This window comes from Poecilia reticulata, chromosome 16, assembly GCF_904066995.2.
Source record: "Poecilia reticulata chromosome 16, P_reticulata-male-v2, whole genome shotgun sequence".
Lineage (NCBI taxonomy): Eukaryota > Metazoa > Chordata > Actinopteri > Cyprinodontiformes > Poeciliidae > Poecilia > Poecilia reticulata.
Window position 1 is genome coordinate 12,536,417 of NC_088845.1, and position 25,953 is coordinate 12,562,369.

The 25,953-nt window shown below is 39.4% G+C and overlaps 1 long non-coding RNA gene across 1 annotated transcript; it reads right to left on the reverse strand.

Annotated features, from left to right (window-relative positions):
- Nucleotides 1–687: 687 nt before the first annotated feature.
- Nucleotides 688–21,198, reverse strand: LOC103477945 (uncharacterized). Its single transcript, XR_535723.3, has 4 exons — nt 20,549–21,198; nt 18,116–18,196; nt 13,833–13,943; nt 688–974 (listed from the first exon to the last, which is right to left on the reverse strand). It is a non-coding gene; the product is annotated as an uncharacterized LOC103477945 (long non-coding RNA).
- Nucleotides 21,199–25,953: the final 4,755 nt, after the last annotated feature.

The following is a 25,953-nucleotide window of genomic DNA, read 5'->3' on the forward strand; positions in this document are numbered from 1 at the left end:
TTTTTTTTTTTTTTTTTTTTTAGAAAAGTCAGTAGACTGTAGTGCCCTCATTTTCCAGTTCATCTATTTAACTATGGGATGTTCAGAAAGGATAAAATAATAATTTTACTTATTTTTCTTCCATTAATTTACCAGCAAAGCATGTAGAAATTGATATGCTGGCTTTGCTGTTACAGTCTACTAATTTTATGTTATTTGCTTTTGCACATATAAAAGCATAACATTTGAAAATAAAACAATACCAGGCTTATTTTATATTACATTTTATAAACTGCTTTATACTACATTTCACTTATACATTTATTGGCCCCTAAAACTTATACAGTATGCTCATTATTTGTTTATAATTTGAATGTTTTAAGTTCTTCATTTTATTTTAATGTTAAAATGATGCAGAAGAAGCAGCTCTTGAGGAATGAAATGCTTCACTTTTGCTGCTGTAAACATGACAATGTGATACATGCTGAAATCAACAAAACCAACCTTACTGAAAAGGAAAAAAAAAAGATGTGTAAATGAATTTGAGTCACCATTTGTAGAAACTCTATGTTTTCCTAAAACATGCAGTCAGCACGAGCTCTATTCTGTATTTCTCCCACGAACATCACAAACGGCTGTGCTGTGACCCGTGGCGTTCATTTGCATATGCAGTAGGTGTGGGCATATTAAACATTCTCACGTATTTGTAAACGCTCTCTTTCTCCAAGGTTCAGCATGACCTGTCCGACTGAGACCATCGGTGTTGAGCCCCGACTTGCTTCCCGTCACCTCGAACACGCCGACCTTCTGCTTCCTCTTGAGCCGATAGCGAAGGGGTGAGGCGTCAAACATGGGAGGTGAAGTGAATCTCCTTTGGTGCCTTCTTGAACACTGGCACCTGGCTGAACAGGATGGAGGCCTGATGTGTGTTTATGTGCTTTTTTTTTTCTTCCCGAATGCACTGTTACATCAGCGATACACACCGCTGCCCTGCCCTGTCAACAGGATAAGACAGTGGTAGTAAAACAAAGTAAACAGAGTCCCCTGGCAGCAGTGTCCCGCTGGGGTGATTTACAAACAGGATTTCTCCTCCCTTCGCTACCCATTCTTTGACAGCCGCAGGAAACGGACTCTGCTCTGCCAGATAAGACACTAAACCAAAAGAAAAAAAAAACATTCAATTGGACACTGACGCTTTTGGTTTCAGAGTTGCTATCTTCTGCAGGGGCAGGACAACCTCAGAAACAAACCTGGATGGTATGTTCCCACACTGCAGCTGACAATGGGACAATAAGGGCACACTTTTCTCCTTCCGTCACTGGATGCTCTGTCACTTCCTCCGGCATGCATCTAAAACACTACATCTCCATCCAGTGCTTTTCAAAACTTTGAATACCTCTTGAAACTTTTCACATTTGCTCATGTTACAACCATAAACGTCCACACAAGTTCTACGACAGACCAAATGAGAGTAGTGCAAAATTATGAAGTCGAAGGAATATGAAACATAGTTCTCAAATATTTCTACAAAAAAAAATGTCATGTGTGAAATTATATGGATCATCAGTGAAGGCCTCAGAGGTTTGCTGGAGAATGTTAGAGGCCAATGATATTTTTAGAGGCTCTGCAAAGATCTGGTGGGAGAATCATGTCCTCCACTTAGTCAGGCTTTATGGGAAAGTGGCAAAAAGAAAATCCTTGTTGAAAGCAAGTGACAGGAAGTCTCATTTCCCTTTTACCACAATCCTTGGGAATCTGATAGGAGATTGGGTGACATGGTAGGAAACAAAAGTTGCACAACATCCTGAAAGCTAGCTCCACCTTCAAACACGGTGGTGGCAGAATCATGGTGAGCAGGTGTGGAAGGATGAAGCTAAATGCAATACAGCACTGAATGTTGTCCGGCAATATTGGATGGACGAATCCAGCAACTTTTATTAAAAAGCAGACTTTAACATACTCATTCAATAAATTGGCTAAATACAGCCAGTGTTTTCAAACAAACACTGACTCACTTCCTGTTTTTGTTGTTAACAATGGACAAAGGTTTTGTAAACCTAAAAAAAAAGGCATCAGGGCATGTTTGCAGTATTCTTTCCAATATCCTTTAATCTCTTAGATATGGGATGACTTACAGATACATTATCTTATTGGCTTAATTAAGATATTACATCAGTTCTGGACTTCTAATTTAAAAATATACATTTTTGTGGCCAACGGCTGAACTTTTACCCTGACACTGGCTTGTATTAGAAAATTTATTTCAGATTGAGTTCAGAACCAAATTATTCTAAACTTCTCACAATTTCTTAGCAAAATTTCTCAAATCCTCAAATCCATTCCCTTTCACTTCGCAATTATGAACTAATATCACATAAAAATACATTAACGTTTGTGATTATGACCAGAAAAAACACCAATATCCTTTTGGCTTTGAATTCCTTTGAAAGATATAGCATTGCATATGAAAGTAAAGGAGAAGAAATGAGCTAGAGGACACGTTTTCCAACAACATGGTCACATAAGAGATAATTAGCGCTGTGTGGACAGATGGCTGCCTCTGTTCTATAATTCTGGGTCTTTATACCTATGTGTGTGTGTGTGCGCATGCCGTGGACTTGTGTGAGCGTGCACTATTGTAACTCAAGTGCAGCAGATGACATTTACAGACAAATCTACAGCACAGTACATTCTGCACACTAATAAACACGGCAGTGCGCTCAACCCGCTCCCTTTCTCCCACCTGTGTTCTCCTCCTCCTCGTCAGCTTCCTCCTCCTTGTGCACTCTGATTGTTTTTCTCCCCATTCTGTCTTTGCTGTGCTTTGTCATCCTCCACCGCCCGTCATACACGGCGTCCACTCTCCCTTCCTTCACTCTCACACCTCTTCCTTTCCTCCTCCTGCCTCTGCCTCTGCCACCTCTCTGCGCCTCCACCTCCTTTCCTCCTACCTCCTCAGGTAATGGTTTCACCTACGTGCCTGATGGATGGAGGAAATGAGATTCATTTTGTGTAATTTTGCTCAGTCAAAAGATAATTTTTTTTTATTTCAATAATTGTGCTAATTTGTGATCTTAACCTCAATCGGACATTAATGAGACCTTGACACCGTCCACGTAATTACGAGGCGCACAGGCAGAAACGATACGCTCGTCCTCCAATTAATGCTCACATGTTGGCTTTATTTAGCAGCAGCTTTAGCACTTCTTTAGCTGCAGATGCAGATCCTCTGCAGTGCATCCATCCTGATAAGTTCACAATTTGGATCCTAATTAGACAAAAGATTCTTCTAATTAACATGACTTTTAAGAAAGTATAGCTGAAGTTCTCAAGTTCTAAAAGAAAAACAAAGGTATAGAAAAACTTCTGTGACATTTTCTTAATATTTCTGTTGTGATTTGTGTGCTTAGTGTCATAAATAAAGCAACCTTTGATTCTAACTTTATTCTAAGCTGTTTGATTATACGGTTCCACAAAGGTACTTATGCCTCTTGAACCTTTTTGCTTTTTCCCCTCTGTTGCAACCACAAATGTGTTATTTTGGGATTTTACATGACAGACAAACACACAGTAGCCCATAATTGTGCTGTGCAAGGACATTTACATAGATTTGAGTAAATACAAATCAGAAAAGTGTGGTGGGAATTTCTGTTCTCCTCCACTGAGTCAACACTTTGTAATTCACTTTTGTTGCAATTAACCTCCAGGTCTTTTAGATGGAGATTAATTGTGAACAATCAAAAACGCTTTCAGCTCAGGTTATGTGCTGATTATGTCTGAAGAAGGAAAAACGTGAGATGTTACCCCGACACGTTTGTCTTTATCCCGAAGACTGATAAAAGCCCACTGAAAAGACTCAAATTATTTTTTGTTTGTTTGTTTTGAGAAATCCACAAATAGTCATAAAAAGTGATTATAAAACCAGTGATGGTAAATTAATTGTTAGATATTGTGAGGTCTTCTGGAGGTGGCAGCATGGGCTGGAGCCCCAGGTGGGAGAGAAAGGACTGACATCCCTCCTGGTGGTGGGCAAGGTAGAGTAGCTCTGGATTGTTCATTTGACCCATGTATGAACTTTGACTGGGCCATTCTAAGATATGTATAAGCTCTATTATGTTCTAGGTGTATGCTTAGAGCAGGAGTGGGCAACTCCAGGCCTCAAGGGCCGGACTCCTGCAACGTTTAGATGCGTCTCAACTTCAACACACCTGAGTCAAAATAATGAGGTCGTTAGCAGGACTCTTGACAACTAGACTGCACTTAGCAGGTGATTCAGCTGTTGGATTCAAGTGTGTTGGACCAGGGAAACATCTAAGAGTTTCAGGACACTGGCCTTCGAGGACCAGGATTGCCCACCCCTGGTTTAGAGTCATTTTCTGTTGGAAAGCAGTTTTCAAAGGGTTACCTTTGAGAAATGTAGTGTATTTATCTCCATTCAACTTCCTATTAAATCTGACCAGCCTCCCTGCCACTTCTAACCACAACATGATGTGGCTTCTTCACTGTTCTCCAGCCTGAACCCAAGTCTGAAATTGTTTCCAGAATATATTTTTAGCATTCCTTTTTTACAGACAGAACAAAAATGTTTCGATTGGTTGCTATTGCCGTTTCCTCTGGCTCAACAGCAAACCCGTTTTGGGTTGGAGACAGTTTTCACATGCCGCAGTTTGGGTGGTGAAACACAAAGAACTGGTGCTTTGTAAACTCTAGCACCAGTTAAGCACTGCAACTGGTTTGGTGGAGACGACCCCTAACAGGTTTTCTCCTCAGTACTCCCTCATCCATCTTCCTATGCATTTAGACCAGCTTCCCTGCTGAGGAAAAGCATCTCACACCACGATGCTGCCCATGGTTTTTTTAATGTGGGCAGCCTGAACTCAAGTCACAGTTGGATTTCTGCCACACATCCCATTTTACTTACACCAAACAGATGACACAGATTTCCTCCCACTCTTCCCTAAAGGTCAGCGTTGTGTAGTGTACAGCTAATTGTGTTCGTGTCAACAGATTCTTCCACCTGAGCTGCAGTTTCTCCAAAGTTATTATGAGCATCTTTTCTGCTTCTCTGATTAATTAACACAGGGTACTGCATCATAATGCCTGAAAATGTTATTTCAGCTAAATAATTTTGTGATGTGTCTCTAACTTTTGAAGCTTCCAAACTAATGAAGAAGTTGTGTTTAGTTGCTAGTATGACAATAACAACACTATTAAACAACTGCAATCAGTTTATTGTTTGCATGTTTTGTATCTCTGCTAAGATTTGAAGCATGAATACTCTTCATGACCTATTTTTGTGTTTGATTTCTTGGTGAACTTGGTGATTTCTGATCCCCAGAGGGGGCGATCCAACCTCCTCTTTGGAAACCTCTGTTGTATGCAACAATATTGAATGCTTATCTCACACCCATTTGTAAGCCACCAAAAAACCCACTTCAGAAGTAAAGCATTAGTCAGAAAACTAAAGATGCGTGAAAAGTTGCTCTTTGCACCAAAGAGGAAGATGTTCCCCCACATCCGCAGTGACAATTTCTGGTACCATTTATTTAAATGAAATTCAAATTTCCAGCCGTTAGAGCTGAAGCGGCATGGGAAGTGAACATGCTAATGGCTCTGACAGACAGTGCATCACAGAGGAGCCTTGTATTATTGGCTCCACATCATCTGTAACTCCCTCCATGTCCCATCCCGCCCTTTTTTCATCACCCCCCCCCACACTCAGCTTTATGCGACTCTGTCCGTTCCTAATCAGAATGACAGACAGACGCTCTGCAGAGAAAGACGAAGAGAATGAAAGGGAGAGCTCAGATTTTGTCGCTGCAGTGTTTGTGTGCGTCTGAATACACTCCAGACACATTTTCCTATAGATGCAAACCTTCATTCATATACCCCCACATGCTCCCCTTCATCTTCTGAGAAGACTGAATTGATGCATCCTCTAAACCAAGAGCAGGCATCGCGACAGAAATCTTTGCCAACCACTTGAAGCTGACATATATTTTAGGGTTTAATTACCAAGGATCTTAAAACCTCAACATGCTGTTTCTTTTCAGTTGACATCAGTGGCGCAACTGCATACCAGGCCTTACAGTCAGCACTGACACATTCACTGGTTTCCTCCAAAACGCAGATGGCTTGAGTCTGGGTAATTACCGTGGACAATGGGTGTGGTAACCCACTAACCAGAGCCACCGCAGGCACGGCAGGCACACTCAACGTTCACACACTTGCATGCATGTTGGACGCAAAACCTGATTTCTGAAACCAGCGGAGACCAGGCGGGGATTATAATTCCTGGACGGGGCGTTGAACAGCCAACGGAGGTGTAATACAGTATGTACACACTGAGTGAGGTGATTCACTCCACTGGGGAAGAGAGTAAATGCATTGACAAACAATTCATGCATGAATACACACTCACTTCCTCCTTTTATCCTCCTTTATTCACCCATGTCACATCTTTCTCAAACTGTTTCCTGGCAATTAACTGAAACAGTCAACATCGGATAGGTTTATGCAAAACACCCAACAAAACAAGCCATTATTCCTGTTTCACACACGCAGAACTTGGAGCAAACTGAAAATGTGCTGCCGGACTAAAAGCCACCGACAGTTAGAGCAGGCCAGATAAAAGAGACAGAGAAAAAGGCATCAGCAGGACAACAAGTGCAGCGAGGGTGGCGGTTAATACCCCGCCTACTCACCCTGCAACCTCATCACTTTGAAACGACGAGCAGCAAGAAAAGACAGAGAGGGAGAGACAGGAAAAGAGCGAAGTTGTGGAGAATAAGGAGTGGGAGAGGGAGACGGAACAAGGGAGTCAATGGGTTCTTTGTCTTCGCAGAACTTGTTTATTTTCAAGCTTGCAAGTCCAACAGTCAGGAGGCACGGCCACACATCACTCACTGTTTCTCTCTGTCTTTTCTCTCAGTCTGTTACCCCCCCGCAGGATAATCAGCGCAAAAAAATAAATAAAAATGCTGCAAGTTCCCAAAACGATAGGCGAATACTCATTTTTTTTTAATGTCTTTGGAAATGAATTGCTATTCTCGTTTTTCTTTGACGAGTCACAGTCTTTCAGCCTTCATAAATCTGGTCCTTGAACCTTGGCATTTCTAATCATGGTGGGCAGTTTGTCCTTAAAATGCTAAGCAATAAAGGAAGGACAAAAGAAGAAAGGATTAAAAACATTTCAAGCTGACAAACTGCTAAAGGATTTGTAGTCCTTGAACTTAACATTTTGCTGTATTAAAACTACAAACGTTAATGTACTATACAGAGGTCATATGTCATAATCGGACACAGAGCAGCACATATCTGTGAAATGGAATGAAAGTAAATCATGGTTTTCAAAATTGTGCCATTTCTGAGTCGGTAATATTGAACTATTTTTGGGGCGTGTCTCCACCAGCTTTTGCACCCCCAGAGACTAAAGTTGCTAAGTATTTTTCTTTGATACAAAGCTCAAGCTCAGTCAGATTGAATCTTGATCATCTGTTAACATCCACTTCAAATATTGCGGTAGATTGTCCATTGGGTTTCAGCCTGTAGTCTGGATCTAAAGCAAGGGTGCCGCCTCATTTTTACTTCTGGCCACATCAAGATTATGAATGTACTCAGAGGGCCAGTTGTGGAAAAATTTATAGATAAAACTACCTTTTAAAATGTCTATCACACCTGAACCAAAAGGCTGGTAATTCAGCCTTTTGGTTCAGGTGTGTTGGAGAAGAGAAGCATCAAAAAGTTACAGGAGAGGAGATGCAGAGTGTGCTGTGGGGGTGTTTTTTTCCACTTGTTAGAGTGGAATATAAAACAGTAAAAGCTAAATACAAACTAATCTTTGCATGAAAAAAGTTTTCCACTAAATACACTGAAGTTCTCGGTTGTACTGTCCTACAATGTTGAAAAATTCAGGGAGTCTGAATACTTTTTGCAAGGCATTTAAAAAATATTTGCAGTTGGTTAAAATCTTTTTTTACTCATTCGGTCTTTTCAAGGACATGAAAAAAAAAAGATCTAGTCTTTTGTATAAAAAACTGCTGCAGCAAGCCTGCGTTCATCGCCTTTCCTACGGAAGGATTTTAAAAAGACGTCTGAAGCGAGGCCTCCAGACAGTTTTCAACCGTGCACATGTTCCCTCCCTCTCTCCCCCAGCTGGTATTTGCACATGAGTAATGGGATTACCACAGCAAGTAGTGGGTTAGTGCAGCGGGAGAGTAAAGGGAGAGCGTGATGTAGGAGGACAAGGAAGAAGAGGGGGATCAACAGGAGGGCTGACACTGGAGCAAAAAGTCCAACCAGAAGAAGACAGATGATTGGGATATTCACACACGAATGTGTGCGGAGCTCCAGATTTACGCAGAATGATTTCTTAGATTCAGGGCCACTTAAAGAAACCCATCGTGACTTACTATTTTCATCCTAGAGGCCCTAGACAGAGAAACCGCACTCTCTTTTTCTGCTGGATTACCATGGCAATGAGGGAGCTATTCAAGAACAAAAAGCTCCCTTTTTGTGCAGTGGGTAAAGTATGGAAAAAAAAAAAAAAACAAGTAGCCGGTGCCCATATGAAAGCTGAGGTGGTGGGAGTCGGAAAGAGAGGGTAATGCGGGAGCGGGTGGCAGCCACAGAGAAAGCGTGTTATATTAAGCCAACGTCTGGCTCCGTGTCAAGTCGGTGGTATATATACAGTACAATGAGGTGGAGGAGAAAGATGGGGAGAGAGCTCGGGAAAGGAGGGATCAGTTAATTTAGCTCCTAGGACGTGACATTGATGGACGCGGGTTGTAGGGAGGAGAGGAATATATGAGGGAAGAGACGAGAGGCACACGAGCAAGGAAGGAGAGGTGTTGAGGAAGGTGCAGGTGTCAGGCTGGAGAGGAGACGGAGGTATGCCTGGCCGGGTGACAGCAGCTATATTGAGCTCAGCGTGTGTGTTGACACTGTCTCCTGTATCTCGCCGAGGAACAAACTCTTCCTATTGGCACAGCGCAGAGCTTCCTCTTCCCCTCGGAGAGCAAAGTGCAATCTCTCTGTCTCCACACGTCGCCTCTGTTCCTCTGCCTTATCTTCTCCTCGCACCACATCTGTCTCGCTATCATCTGTTCCCACTCAGCACAATCACCTGGAACGACTCAGCTGCATGCGTGCACGCTGCGCCTTCTTCCTCTTTCTGGGCCAGTTGAAGTCGGTTGGGTTTCATTTGCATGAATCAGAGGCTAATTATCAAAGCAACAAATAAACACCGAGTTGAGCAAAGGCCTCCGCCAGCAAGGATTTTCTCTTTGAGACGTTTCTTTCACAGGCGACATGAGAAGAAGAAATAAAACATTGAGGCGTATCGGCTAAATGTTGCACTCAAAGGCATCGTTCAAATTCAAAAATACCCTCATTGATCCCAAAGGTAAATTCAATGTTGTTGTAACTCATATTACTCAAGGATCTTCAAAGAAATTATGGCTAGTTTTTTTAACAATAGTAGTCAAGCTAAGTTCATTTGCATAGCGCATTTCAGCAACAAGTGTTTCACATGATAGAAACACAATGAACAAGCAAAAAATAAACACGGTGACAAAATAAAGAAAAGTAATGAAAAGACGCATTCCTAGCTAGAATTCATTTACGTTCCCACTGTCATTAAAAAAGACGACTCGCAAGTGGGGTTTTGGTCTTGATTTAAAGGAACTCAGTGTTTCAGCAATTTTATAGTTTTTTGGAAGTTTGTTCCAGATTTATGATGCGTAGAAGCTGAATGCTGCTTCTCCATGTTTGGTTCTGGTTCTGGGGATGCAGAGCAGACCAGAACCAGAAGACCTGGGTCATCTGGAAGTTTGGTACAACAACAGGTTTTTAATGTATTTTAGTGTTAAACTATTCATTTATAAACTAACAAAAGTATCTTAAAGTCTATTTTCTGAGCTACAGGGAGCCAATGTAAGAACATTTGAACTGATGTGATGTCCTCTGGTTTCCTGATTTTAGTGAGAGCGTGAACAGTAGTGTTATGCATCAGCTGTAGCCGGAGGATGGATTTTTTTTAGACGCTGTTGCAGTAATCAGTGCAACAAAAGATAAACACACAAATAAGTTTTCCTAGGACTTGCTGCAGCATTAAGTCCTTCAATCCTGGAAATGTCCTTCAGGTGACAGAAGCCCGACTTTGTAATTGTCTTTATGCGTCTTTGAAGGTTCAGGTCTGAGTTCATCACTACTCCCAGATTTTGAGCCTGATCATTAGTTTCTATAGCTGTAATAACTGAAGCTGACTCTAGGCCGTTCCTCTTTAGGTCCAAAGACAATAACTTCAGTTATGCTTCTTTTTATCTGCATAATAACAGTAATTTATGTTATTACTTTAATCTGAGTTGGACAGAGGCATTAAACATTAATATAAAATATTAATAATTAATAATATTATAGAGATACTAAATAAGAGAGAGCCAGGATGGAACCTTGTGGTACCCCACATGGGACTTCAGTCCGTTCCGGTGTGAAGTTAACTATTGACACAAAGAAATCCTGGTTCTTTAGGTAAGATTTGAACCGGCTAAGTACTGCAGCAGAGAGTCCGGTTGCCTCAATAATATGTCAAGGCCAACATTGTTCTTCCGTCTGTAGTTAAGTGAATGTCATTGACAACTGTGACAAACTCAGTCTCTGTTCCTTGGTGAGCATTGAAACCGAAATGAAAGCCTTCAAAGCTCAGAGCTGTTGGTCAGAAACTATTTAACAGTTTTTAATAATTTTGCTGATGAATGGATAGTTAGAGATTGAGAAAGTTGTCCAGATTATTCTGAAACCTTGGGGGGAAACACCTGATGGGAGGAACAAGTTTACTCTTTGAATCAGATCAGATGCAGCGACAGACAAAACTTCCTTTAGAAAATCTGACGGTAGGATATCAACACAGCAGAAAAAGGATCGCGGAGCCTTTTGGTCTGACTCACAACATGTTGCTTGAAACGTTACTTTTACATTATTACCAAGGGGATATTTTTTGTTTGCCGAACCAATTATTTCAGCAGTGACCTTTAAGAATGAAAAAAGCCTGCTAAAGGAAAGAGAGTCAGTTCTGTGCCAACACAAAAATCCCAGTTAACCAATGACAAATTAGTTTTTACCACCTGTTTACAGAAAATACACATTTCCAGTTTAATTTGTGGCATCTGCAAAAAGCCAACAACAACTTAGTTTACCACTCAAGCCTTAACAAGATTATCCCACAAAGCTGCTGCCTAAATCTGTGACATGCAGTGGATGGGTCTATTAAAATCTAATGCAAAATAGCTGAAGACTTTTGCTAGACTCTTTGGTAGTGATTAATATTATTTCTCTTTTGTTCAATGTTTAACTTGTGGTCTTGATAGGTTCTTAGTAAATAAAGCTTGTTAATGTTACCTTTGTTCATGCAAAGTTTTAAATAAATTATCTACTGGATCTTTTTGGTTTTTCTTTTTAGCTTTTAAGGTGTTGAAAGGGTACACTGTAGTTGTACTGTCAGATATAGAGAATGAAAATGGACAAAAAAAAGCTGTCAAAATGTCTGACGCAACGATTTGATAGACACAATCTTGAAAGGTTAGAAAAAGCTTTTGGTGAAGCAAGAATTCAGAGACATAAAGACAGAAATATGTTCAAAAACCAAGGTGAACATGAACACATTGTGATTCACTCACAAATAACAAATGCACTTAAATTTAAAGTCTGATTTTTCTATTTTGTTAGATTAAGCTCCGGGAACACAAGATTAATTTATTTCAAACTACTTTTGAAACATCTTTGGCAATAAATGTGAAAAACCTTCTTCCCCCCATTAAACCCCAAATCACAAATATTCGTCTCGCCTGTCCTCTCAATCATCAACATGTGTCAAAACAACAAGATCATCAGAGCAGTCCAGATCTGATGCTGGTGCATGCATGTGAATTATGCACGTACTGTATTTGAGGAGGAGGTCTGGGTCGGATCAAGTAACCGTTCCCGTTTTAATTCGCCATCCTCACAGCGGGCCAATTCAGGGTCACTCAGATTGGATCACCTGGAAGTACGCGGCTGCAGGCCATCAAACTCCCCCCCCCCCAAACCCCTCCTCCTCCACTGCCAGCCGTCCCGTCACATCCAATAATACACACAGACACTCATCACATTCAGAGAATAGCTCTGAGCTTACGACAGATGCAGTCACAGAACACCCAGAGGTCCGTTTGCAACATGTTTTCACATGTCGGGCTGCTGGGTGAGAAGCAGCAGCAGATGACTATTAACGGTAAATCAGCACTTTGCTTCAAAGTGACACTTGGTGATATTTTCAAGTTAAAAAGAGAGACATCTGAGCCAATCCGAGAAGTAATTCTCCACTCAGGAAAACAGCCTGAGCTTGTAAACACTCTCATTCAGAGGACAATCGTGTAAAATCCGTCTCCTTGGCTGCTACCCTCAGTCCCCCCTCTTCCATCATCAGCTGGGCATGGAGACAGCAGGCCTGTAGGTGGTTCAGCTATGTGTCATGCATTACATGCCAGTGCAGGGGAGGAGGACTGACACAGAGCATGTGTTACACTTGCTCAGTTTGATGTGCTCTGCCCTCACGCAGGCACCGCTGTGGGTGGCATAGCTATGTGTCATAATCACCATCATCCTTTCTGCTTTGTCGGATTTCTCCACGAACGTGCGTGAGTGTGTGTGAGAGGGATTGTTTTTGTGATGGTACAACGTAGGTCCTTTTGTGGAGGCGCCTTGCAGTGGGCTCATTCACAGTGTGGGAGCTGCTGTTATACAGTGGCACTGATTCATTTTTTCTTTCTTTCCCGACCTGAGTGTGCCGTTGTGACGGATAATGTTTTACATCATGCCAGCCCTCAGCTGATTAGCTGCAGGCGGCCCCTCTGCTGGGATCTGTTCTGTGTGCGCAACGTCTGAGCGCCGCAGCTTATCCTCTGGGCTGAGAAACGGCAACAGCAACTTATTTTTCATTTAAAAAAATAGTTGCTGATGATTTTTGAAGTGTCAAATAATAATAATAATAATAATAATAATAATAATAATAATAATAATACATTTTATTTCAAAGGCGCCTTTCTGGCACTCAAGGACACCGTACAAGAGTAGAAAATAGTGACAGAAACAAATAAAATATAACAATTAAAAATAGATAGAAATAAATAAAACAAAACAATGTATCTATATAAAATCTATGTAAAATCAGGCAATGAAGGATTTATCTATCAGTCTTCTTAAAAACACCTCTATTCTTGTTTTCTTCAGTAGCTCTTAGCAAAAAGGTGAAAATAGTTTGATTAAGATAAACAAAATATCCACCCTTCAGCTAAATTCACTTTTATAGGTGAAGACTGACCTTAAACAAACCAAAACTCAATCCAGATGCAGTATTTACATTCAAAAAATATTATCTTATTTTGTTTTAGATCAACTAAGATTATCAACATTTTATATATTTGCTAAGAAAATAGTTTTTTTTTGTAATTCAGACCCAGATTTGCCTTTAAACAATTTAGGAAAGCCGAGATGATGATTATTTGGTTTTGTAATCTCTCAATTTGAGTTAATTGGAGCCACAACTGAAGGTTTTTTTGGGGTGAAAAGTAAAAATAAATCAGACAAAATGTCAGGAGCAGAGCTGCAGACCTCCATAGCTCTGACTGGTTAAACTTTAGTTATATTCCCAGATTTCTAAAGGTGTTCATGTTCGTCTGTTCAAACAGTTACATGCAAGTAGCAGCATCGGGAATATTCAACCATCATAACATTCAGGAAGGAGACAGATTCTGCGTTGCAGAAACGAATGTGTTTGGATGTGAACTGTGTGCATCAAACCTGGAAAAAAAGCAAATTACCTTGTAAAGATGTTGGCGGAAGCTGATAACAGATTTACTTGATCCACAGTGAAGGAAAACCGGTACCAATAAAAGCTGAAAGGCCACTCAGAGAGGATTTAGATGTTACTCCTAAATAAATGTAAAAAAAAGACACATTTCAGTTTGCACACAGAGACAAATACCTTAATTCTTGGGAGACCTATCCTGTGGTCTGATTAAACTAAAATCAAAGTGTTTGGCCTTGATGGCCATTGTTAAATTTGGAAAGAAATGTAATGCAAGAAAGTGGCAGCCTCATAGTGTAGTGTTTGGCTTATTGTAGGACAGATTGGCGCATAGGCGGTTTCACGAGAAAAGAAAACTATGTGACAATATTGAAGATACGTCTCAAAACAACACAAGATATCAGGAAGAGAGTCATTTGGGCACAAGTGGGTCTTCCAAATGTCCTTGGCCATGTGGCCAAATTAGCTACAACATGGCCAAAGGAGAGGAATGTCAAACGTTTCAGAGTAGTCATCATGAAGTCGGGATCTCACGTTGATTTGTGATAATGTCTCTGAATAAAGCAGTCTGTAAGCTTGTCTCAGTTACAACAGTTCTGTCAGCAGAAATGGGCCAAAATACTAGCAAGCTATTGTGAGTACTACACGCAGCATGTTTATCTAAAGTCAAGGGCAACACCACCAAATTTCAAATGTTTACATGCATCCAGAGCATTTTTATAACGTAAGGAAATTGTAGAAATATGTATATTGCAGAAAAATCCTCTCTCATTTTGGCATTTAGGGATTAGTAATAATATTGGTGACCTAAAGCAGAAAAACCTTAATTTTTTTTAGACTTCATTTTTAATATAATTTTTTTACTCTTACAACAAGGCAAACCACAACAGCAACAACAAAAAACACAAAAAACCTTAATTTGTTTTAATGTCAGACCGTCAACTATGTATATGTTGCAGTTGTCTTGCAGTTTGCTCATATTGTTAGATATTATTTGCCCCGCGTTATCGACTCGCCTTTCTATGCAGCAAACTGGTAGTGAATGGGGCATATCAGTTATCTCGGAGGACCAGGTGTATCAAGTACTCATGCATAGCCGTATTCAATAACTCCAGTGGACCAGGAAATGTCCACGTTCTCCTTCAGAGCTGTTCTACCATAGGCTCAAATTGGAGTCCAAAAAATTGTGAACTCATGCAGTGCCTTGTAAATTATTCCTAGACTTTTTTTCATGTTAGAATAGAACAGAATAGAATAAAAATGACAGTTTATTGTCCCACAGTGGGAAAATTCTGGTGCAACAGTAACTAAGTGACAGGCAAAGTATGCAGGTTCACACAAAGATAAAAGTACAAAACATATAAAAAAACAGAAGTAAGAATAATATACTGTGCAGAACGTGAAAAATACAATGTAAATATTAAAAACAGTGTACTACAATCTAAAGAAGTGTGCAGATAAGTAGGATAATTAAAAATTATGTACAAAACGTTCACGTGAATTTGAGCATTAAAAGAAAGAACAGACTATTTACAATAATTCATAATAAAACTGCAACAGCAGAAATGTGCAAATAACAGCAGGGATGTTCTTTAAAATGAGGAAAAACTGCAGACATCAACAAGGATGTCAACAACTATTGAGTTTGTTGAGAACAGTGATGATTACAAAGGTTGACAGCTCCTTTGTGCACTTAGGATGCAGCCACAGTCACAGTTACAAACATCTATGTAGTTAAGTGGAAATTATACAAAATCTTTTGGAATATGTTTGTAGCAGCTTTTTTCAAACTCAGTCAAAATGTGCAAATATTCAATAAGTACAAATGATTTCAGAATCTGCACGTATAAATCAAGTTATGCCACTGAAAAATTTCAATCTGTGAGTGTGTTAAAAAGGTTTACAAATGCCTTGAGTCATAATTCCTGGAACTTCTTCGTAAATACGTGAACTGTGAATATAAATGCTTAAAAATTAAGTGTTACAATGGCGACCTGGTGACCCCAAGATGCCACTCTGAGCCTTGGAGACGTTTTCTTTACCTCCATTACGACCCCGTTACATAGGCTTGCTTGTCATATTTCCAGCTGCTTTATTTTTTTAATTATTGCTCTCACTGTATTTGTGGGCAAGTGTGGGCTTGTGCCATTTTTCTTGCTTCCACTTTAAGAATTTGCAGCATCTGCCTTCTGACTGGATCGGCTAATTTATCAGAGTATCTCCATCCAGCTGAAGCATCAAGAGAAATGTAACCCTGTTGCTTCCAACCTCAGCACCACAAAGTGTAGAAACCTTCAAAGAGGAAGTTAAAATCCAGCTATCCACAGAAGATCACAAAAGCAGTTTGAATTTCTTTCCTAAAACTTAAGGATATTTTTAATGCTTGTTGACAAGTTTTGAATTGAACCTGCATTAAGCTAATGTCCTACTATCCAGTGAAAAACACACAGGAGAAAACTCCCCCAGGGCTGCAGTATCTGTTTGTTCAACATATGCTTGAGCTTGAGTTGACTAAAGGCAACCCACAGTGAAACCATTGTACCATTGTTTTAGGAGAACACCCACTGAAAAGAGTGGGATGAAGTTTTTTTTTGTTCCAATGTGATAATTGCTCTAATTATTTCATTTCATTCATGAGGATGAACCAGTAAACCTTTTACTTTTCATGATCGGCATACACATTTACCCATTTGTTCTTTGGTTGGTGACAAAGAGCAGCAGCTCATCAGACTCAGTAGCTGATTGAGCTGATTACTGCGAGCTGGCAACTATTAGCATGCTTGCAGATTCAACTGTTTCTTTTTAGGGTTATGAACCGACTTATTACATAAGGAATGAAGCTGTTGCTGGAACTTAAAGAAATGGGTAAGAAATACACTTTTTTTTTGGTGCATTTAGATAAGTCTTGAAAACTCACGCAAAAATCCATACTTTAAGTTTGTCTTGGATGTGTGAGGCAATATTGACCTTACAAGGTGTCACGATCTCCGTTTGTTGAATGGACTGAAATGGAGCAGGTGGAAACGTGAAATAGAGTTTAGTGAATTTAATAAAAATAAATAAACAAACGTACAAAAAAATCACAGGGAGCCAGGGCAAAACACAAACCATAGATCCAAGGGAAAAACCAACATGGAGAGTCGAGGAAAACACAGGGCAGAGCGAGGAAGTAATGGGTTTAGACAGGAGGAACCAGCAAGGAGGAACTGAGAATGAGTTGTATGCTGGGGAGGTTGATTACTGAGCAAGAAACTGATGGCTGATTAGAAACGGGTTGCAGGTGTGAGGGGAGGTAGGAGAGAGGAGAGAAAGTAACAGGGAGAGTACACAAGAGACTAGGAAACGAATCGAACACTAAAGAAAAACTAGAGCTAAGAAACAGTTAAAGCAGGGTAACAAGGAATAACTCGAAACAAGAAATAAACAACTGCAATACTAAGAAGGACTAAAGTAAAACAGAAACAAAACTGATCTAACCAAAGAAAGAGACTAAGGAAAACAGAGTAACCAAACCTAAAACATAACTCAAAACAACGCAGCACAGAACTTTTGCAGAATAAACACACTTTTGCAAATCATGTGTAAATATTTAACTTTAACCTTTGATGCTGCTTCACTTCAAATGAGGTGTAGATGCTTAATTTAAATGTGTTTTTCGCAGGTAAAAAAAAAAAAAAAAAAGATTTGCTTATAATCTACCCCTCACAAACCACTGTGACCCAGAAAGACAAATCTGACTAGAGCAGGTTATTATGCACATATTATGGTCTTCTCAGTTCTCTCTATCTTTAGCATCTGGTACATTAACATCTGCTAGTGCACAAACATCTGCAGTGCATCCAACAGGCTGATACTTGGCAATGTTAATGTTGCACACATGGATATGGTAAATTCCTTTTTTCTGACATATTGCACGATCCTAACAAATATGTTTTTGTCCTTAATGGCTACAACTGAATACTACTATAAAATAACAGCAGCACTTCCACCTTATGCAAAAAATATGGCATGACATGACAATATACAAATTCATTTAAATCAATAGAGTGTAGCTAAGGATTTTGGTTGTCGCATACATTTGGAGTCCAAACAGTAAAAGTGAAGCGTCCAGGCAGAGCTGGCTTAAGGTAAAAGCAAACTTTACACTGTGTTCAGTGCAATCTGTTGAATTTACACAACACAGATTTGTAAATGCACCATTAGTACATAGAAAAACCTTCATAACTTGGTAGTTATACTTTACTCTTCATGTGCATTTTAACTCAACAGATCAATGAAAATATTGTTAATACTCACCCATCCTCCCCATGATCTCCTAAGTTTAATATTTAAAGGGTTTTTCTGTGTCCTTGATAAGCAGGTTGTCTAAGTTTTCATCTGAAAATAAAATAAAAACATCAGTTGAAATCAAAACTTAGTTGGTCATGAGCTCAGTGTCCAACATGGCCTCCAGGGGTGGAAATGTTGTGATGTGTGCAAGGAGGAAACATCCAAAAAAAGCATAGACAAAGACTAGGGACTTCTGGAATAATGTTCTCTAGATATACAAGTCTAAAGCATGTCATGTTTACTTGCATAAATTTAACACAGCATTCCAGGAAATGACTCACACCTGCTATGAAGCATGGTGGTGAAAGTACTTTGATTTGCTGCAGCAGGACCGGATTAGCTGACAACCATAGAATCAAAAGTGTGCTTGGGGAAAATGTGAGATTATCTGTAAAGAAAAATAAAAGCTGAAGCAGAACTAGACCCTGCAACATACCAATGACCCCAAAACAAACAAGTAAACTCACCAAGAACTGGCTAAAGTCTAATCTTCTAAATGAGATCAAGATTTTATTTGGAGACAGGCTTTTACGACATAGGGTGTCCTAACTTTTAATCAGAGGTTATCAAAACCATTAATAGTCGATTTTTCTGCTATTAATTTCACAACTAAGTTTTCCTGATTGGGAATAATCTCAGATGATAAAATTTTTACCATGGTTCCTGGTTGAGGAAGTGTTAGGTTACTCATGATGAGCCGTCAAGCGTCTTAATGAAACCAGGTTGCATCTAAAAGCTGCTATCATGCAGAGTCAGATTTCACTTTCTGGAAAAAAAAAAAAAACCTGGAGCCCAGCTGTTTATCTGGAAGCTTTAAAACTTGTTTCTCAAGTCATAACTCTGTATAAGAAGCACGCCTGTCTAAATGCGCCCCATTGATGACTAAACGCGGTGATACTGCTGCGTGTAAACGCTGACTTGACCTTTTAGCGATCCCACTTAAGGCCCATTTACTTTTCCGAGAGGTTTCCTTGATTTCCTCAGCAGAAGGAGCAATCAGAGCTGTTTCAGCGCTCAGAGTGGCCTGAGAAGCTTTAAATCAGAGGAGGAACTAAAAGAGTGTTGGATTTATGGCGTCATATTGTTTTTTTTTTGTTTTTTTTTGGAGGGGCAGCACGGACTTTGGGTGACGTGTGATTCGGGGCGGGAGGTGGATGGCTTCCCTGCTGTGCCCACAGTTTGTGTAGACACTCATAAGAGTGCCTTGATGAAGGAATGGAGTAGGCACTGAATGTATCGCTCCTGGAGCGCTCTGATGTTAATTTCCATGAAGTGTCGGCGTCCTGCCTTCATTCAGGCTCTCAGCAGTTCACTGACAGGCTGAATGCTGAGGGAATGACAGCACAGATAAGATTAGCAGAGTCATACAACACATTGAGGCGATGCTGATTACACCATTGTCACAGATTCATCCGGAAACGCCAAGCTGAAACAGTCGCTTGAAATGAAAAGACGACAGGGAGAAAAACAGATCAAACAGCAGCAGAATTAAATGACGGCTCCTCAGACGCAGAGCCTGATCAGGAAGCAGTGCTGGCTGCAGACGCTCTCTGCTTCTTCCTTTATGCTTTATAATACACACATCTTAAAGTGACTGAGGAACAATGCAGCTGACAAGTTGAGGCCTTGTCTTTGATCTATTCAAAGAAATCTCTTAGAAGAATGGAGCAAAATTGACTCATTTAGTGTTTTCAAGACATTTTTGGGTAGAAAGGTAAGAGCAGGAGTTATTTTATTTTATTATTCCTTTCTTGCTCTGATGAAAGGACTTCTGTAGAAATGGAGCTCGCTCTTGCTTTCTCATAAAGTAAGCAAAATAATATTTTTGTCAAAGGATTGCAAACAATGACGCCGTCTTTGTTAATCCACGACTAAACTTCAATACATATATTAAACAGAAATTAAATAAAAATGCATCCTCAGATGTTTTTCAGTGCATTTTGACATCTGATCTGCAAAAGATGTAGACAATAAAACAACACTCACAAGAGAAGAGGTTCCTCTTTTTAGTGTATTTTTTAAAAAAAGTCATGCATTTAATTTGTGAAATTAAACTTTAAAGTAAATTGTGAAAGAAACACATGCAAACTAAGTATGATGCGGCACTTTCCATCAACATTTCTCATTGCTGTTTGAGGGTTTTATTAAAAGTGCTCATTTTTAACTATGGCTATTTTTTCACCTACTTTTTAATATTTCAGAGAAGAGAACGAGAAACACTTATCCTATATGGTCCCTGGAAAAAAGATAACTTTACCGTGGCTAATTACAACTTCTAACTATGCAAAAGTAAGAAAGATTAAATAATTTTTAGTAATGTTGCATTATTTTAATTATTTGAATGTCTTGTTTGGCTGACATCTCTTTTCTAATTAAAACTGAAAACCGTGTAGATCTTACCTTTATTTTATATGACGTCAAATGTTCCTGTCATTTTGTTGTAAAAAACAAAACAAAAACAAAACGTCCTTGTCCCTCATTTTTCTTTCTTTTTCAAAAATCTGGCAGCCGGGTCCGTGTATGTTTTTTTCAGTCTTTTCAATGCGTAGAAGAAGATCGCCTGTTGCTCGATGGGGCTCAACACTGCCCCCTATCAGTGAGCCACGGTACGTTCAGCCTCACCCGCCGCATTTTCATTGACTGCACATTTATGGCTAAATATGTCACACACATCTTAAATATAGCAAACAAACCATGTAACGTCAACATATGTAGAAAATGTGTAATTTAAAAATTACATTGGCGATATGAAGATAGACAGCAATGTCCAATGTCCATTTGACGCAATGGACATGCGGCAAATGCCTGCTTCATTCACCTGTGTAGTACAGCGCCGCCAGAGGTGACGCACAGGACTTCACTGCCTCGACTCGGTCTTGTTTCGTGTATTTCAAGAGGCAATGCGTAAATTCAGCAATTTTGACCATAATAATGTTGAAGCTACGAATTAGAAAAGCAACTCATTGAAAATAAATTGCCTCATTTCCTCCCATGGCTCTCCTGACCGCACATATACTACACCATATATTTGTTTCCACTTTTCTTTTCAAATCTTAAAACAAGATGGTAGCATTGTTGCCATGCACCAAAAAGGTCCTGGTTCAAAATCCCAGGCTGGGGTCGTTCTGCATGGAGACTGCATGTTCGTCCTATGCATGTGAGGATTCACACTGGGTACTTCGGCTTCTTCCAACAGTTCAAAAACAATTTATCTCTCTAAATTGTACACATATGAGTGTGCGTAGGGTTGTGTATCTCTGCATTCCCCTGGGATGGACTTGTACCCTCTGCAACCCTGCAAGAATAAGCAAGTATAGACAATAGATGGATAAATAAATAAACGTCTCCTTTTCTTTGTGCAACTTTGGCAGCAGGTTGGATTTAAAACAGAAAAATGCAACAGTAGCTGACACACAAAGCACAGTCACCTACACACAACGTGAGCACATTGCTGCTCAGAGAAGAAAACCAGATCTGTTAGTGGCACTTCACTGCTGGCACCAGCTCTCACTGGCACCAAAAACACAACACACACATTATCATGGCTCTCCTGCATCAGACATTACCCTAAATTTAATCAACACCACCGGAATCCCACAAAACTCTTCAAACAGTTGTGAGAAAGAGCGATCTCTGATCGTCAGAAATGTCTCCAGTCTGTTGAGCTCCAGCTCACGTTTGTCCTCAGAGAGCTGAACACCCTCACCGTCCCGCTGGCAGCGTTCCTGGTTAAACCGACAGCTGGCGTTCAGTCTCTGCTACCGTTGACACACTGAGGCCCTTGTTCGTGGCCAGGTCCACCTTTACTGGGACACTTCCAGTCCTGGAGAAATTATTACGGTGTTAACTGACTCCTTACCTAACAAGATATGCTGTTCTCCAGTTACATGTCTCAGGGCCACGGAGAAACCACGGTGCAGGTATCAGAATATCGTGTCATGCATCTTTATTTAACCATGAAACACAGTCATTGGTGGAACGGTTGATAAAAGTTGTGATGTTTTTAGTCAGACAAACAAAAAGAAATGTTTATTCTGCCTTCTTGTTTTTCATCAATTACTTTCTTGACATGTAAGAAGCTCTAACTTAGGCTGCTCCTTCATCACACACCCACTTAATCAGCCATCTTTTTCTCCTCTCCTGGTCAAGACTTTTTGACGGGAGGCCCCAACTCTTAACCATTACCTTCCTGATCATTTATATCCTGTTTCATCCATCTTTGATGATTCTTCATCCGGAGTTGGGTTGTAACTAGTTACTTTTGTTTGTAGATTTTTGGAAAAACTTTACTTTTAGGAGTATTTTCACTATGCTGTACTTTTTGCTGTTACTTGAGTAAAACGTCTGGATACTCTGCCTGCTGTGAGTAACTTCACTGAGTGAAGAACAAGCTTCTTTTAACTAAAAATGTATTTTATATAGAATGAAATTGATTTGGAAAATTTGTTCTTTAAATAACATTGTTTATTAAATGTGTTATTTATATTAATTGTTTTCATTTTGGTTTTTAAATTGCAAACATTCCCATATAACTTTATATTTTAATCTAGCTGATAATATACTGTCTAAAAATTAAATGATCGATGCTTTGATCAGTCACTTTGTACTTGAGTAACCTTTTTACTAAATACTTTTTTTTTTACTCGAGTAATTTCTTGGATGGCTGGTTTTCACTTTTACCTGAGTAAAACAATATAGTAGTGCCACTATTGTTTTTATTATTATTATTAATTATTATTATTATTATTATTATTATTATTATTATTATTATTATTATTATTATTATTATTATTATTATTGTTGCTATTACTTGTTCTCTTATCCAGTTATTTTGAAGATTAATCCTTCTTTTTGATGGTCTTCATTGTTTGTTCTGTGTGCACTAATTGGTGAAAAAAAGGAATAAAAAAATTCAGGCTGAAACAAAACAACGTCCTATTTTTACAAATTGAGTAAAATTTTACTTCTCCACCCACCTCTTCCCTCATCCCCCCTTTTTGTTCCTACGATTGTCCATAACAGTGAAGTTCTTGATTCAATTCGACAATTGGACTAGTTTAAATATCTAACTCATGCAAAACAATGTAAAAAAAAAAAAAATATATATGTTCCTCTTGAGTTTTTGATTGTTGACCCTGTATGTTGCATCACGGCACAAAACTGAATTAAATGAAGGAAACATTCAACAGCTACTGATGAGCAACAACAAACACAAAATGTTTCACTTTCTAGAAATAAATATGATTTTCAGATTCCTCCAAGATGTCGACATTTTGAGAGAGAACAAACATTACTAAACGATGCGACAAACACAGCAACTCAGATCTTATCCGAGTCACCCTGGTGATGGGATCACATGCTCTCCGCTGCCGTCCATGACTCAACTCGGAGGTGGGTGTCTGAAAGCTGTCACACTTACACACTCCAGCATCCTACCTAATCATCCACCTACTGTGCCACCCAGCAGGGGGGAGCAGGAGACAGACTGAAGGAGAGGCAGTTAACGAGAGAGGGAGAGAGCGATGAGCTGGAGGAAGAGGAGGAGGAGGAGGAGGAGGAGGAGGAGGAGGAGGAGGAGGAGGAGGAAGGAGAAAACATGGAAAGAGACAGCAAAAACAGTCAAACCATGAAACAAACACATTCACTTCTGCTGGAGGAAAGTGAACAAAATTATAGGGATGCACTTTGTCAATTAGCAGATGTCTGCCGTTACTCAGCAGAGAGGATTTCACTAGAGGAGGAGATGAAGATGAACCGACTCCTTAACTCCTCCAACACCTACAAGAGCCCAAGGTGAGAACTTGTTTTCACGGAGTGGAGACACAGGATGAGACGCCGCAGCCCCTCGGTTTCAACATCAACCCACCTCACACGCGCAGTTTTTATTTCCTCTTTCTTATTAGTTTTAGCCAAGACAATAAGCTGTTTGAGTCAGAGTGCTTTATTATTGCACTGCAGTTCAGAACGCCCTCGCCTCACCGGTTACCAAGGAGGGATGCTGCCAACTCTGCTAAATACCTCAGAAAACAAAAATGAAGCTCCTCACTTTACGTCCTGGTCAACTCTTTCACTGCACTTACTGCTGGAGAAATAAAAAATAAAAAAAACAATCAGCCTTCAGACATGGTGTGCATGCATGGGATTGACTTTAAATGCAGTTTACTGTAATAAAAAAACAATGTAGACCACATTAAAAACTGAATATTTTCTACTGTAAGGGTGAAATAGGTACACCAGCAAAGCATCAGATTTTTACATATTTGTTAGTTTCACATCCAGCAAAATCTTAATTGTTTAACACATCCTTCAAATTCCGCACTTCTGGAGCCACCAAATAACAGGATGAATGTGGCACATCTATTCTAAAACTGTAGATTTGCTGCACAATTTTTGAAAAAAAATGAAATCCCATTCACATGCATGGCCACAAAAAGAGGAGAAATTTGAGTTATTTGTGTTTTGGCAATACATGTTACACCAAGGTTGTCAAACTCATTTTCATTTTAAGCAACATAAAAATCATATATGTTATTAAAGGGTTGACTTTGGCAGAATGTTTTGATAAAACGACCTACTAAATTTAGAATTTTGTAGTTTTTTTTTCTCTGCTGTTGATGAGCACTTCTAAAATATGTAATATTTCCCATCCATTTACCTGGAAGTAATTTGGCCCAATACAATGAAAAGCTGATTTGATTCCTAAGATGTTTTTAAGCATCGTAGTCAGAATATTAATGCTTTTTATGTAGAAAAATGCTATTAACTATTTGTTAATTTTAGCTAAAGTAGAATAATAGGCAGGAGAGCAAACAGTCTGGAGATGAAATGTCAAAAAAAAGTGAGGACATCGGAAAACGAAAGCATTCTTGTATTCGTGTGCAGGGTTGGCTATCATCCAAGGGAGTGGATCACTTAACCTAAAAATACATCCAGGAATAAAAGAAAATGTGTCAAAAGCTCATCCAGGAGCAGCTCCACCCAGTGAGATGGGAGCAATTAGGTGATGATCAATCCTTTTTACAGCATAATGTACCATGTCAAAAGAAGTGATGACTACAGTCATACAAAAAAAAACAACATTAGAACACCTTTTGACAATCTGTGTTTTTGTAACTTATTCAGTAAAAAATATTAACATTAGTGAAAGACTCAACTACTATAAACAATCAAGAAATTGGGAGAAATTTTGAAAATCTTAGGCGAAACGTAAAAAATATTTATTTTTGCCTTAGCAAATGAAATTGAAAATGGAAAACAAAACTTCGTTTTATGTCCTAATAAACGAAACTATCATTTGAAAACCGTTTTCTGTTCATCTTTTGATATTAAAATGTCTTTAATGATCTGAAACATTTAAAAGGTGACAGAAAGCAGCACTGATACTGAGATTACATCAGTGAATTTTTATTGTAGAGGAATTATAAACATCTTTGATTATAAACGTTTGATGGTGTGACTTGTGGTCGTTCCTATCAACAGGAATCAATGTCAGATACCTGATAGGGAACGTAGCAAAATAAGTCTAACAGCGCCCTCTTCTGGTTAGAAGGAGGCATGTCAAATGTACGGTGGCGCGTGTTTCCTGTTTGATCGATGAGGTTTCTCCAAACCAAGTGAAACCTGTGGTTCAAGATGAAAACATCTCTCCAGATACAAGAGCTCAGCACACAAAAAAGGCAAGAGGCGAAGGGGAAAAGGGAGATCATCTGTACAGTTTTTGTCTCCTGTTTTATTTGGATGAATGAAACACTTTCAGTTACAAAAATGACTTAAAATGAACAACACTGTACAATGAACAAGCAGTT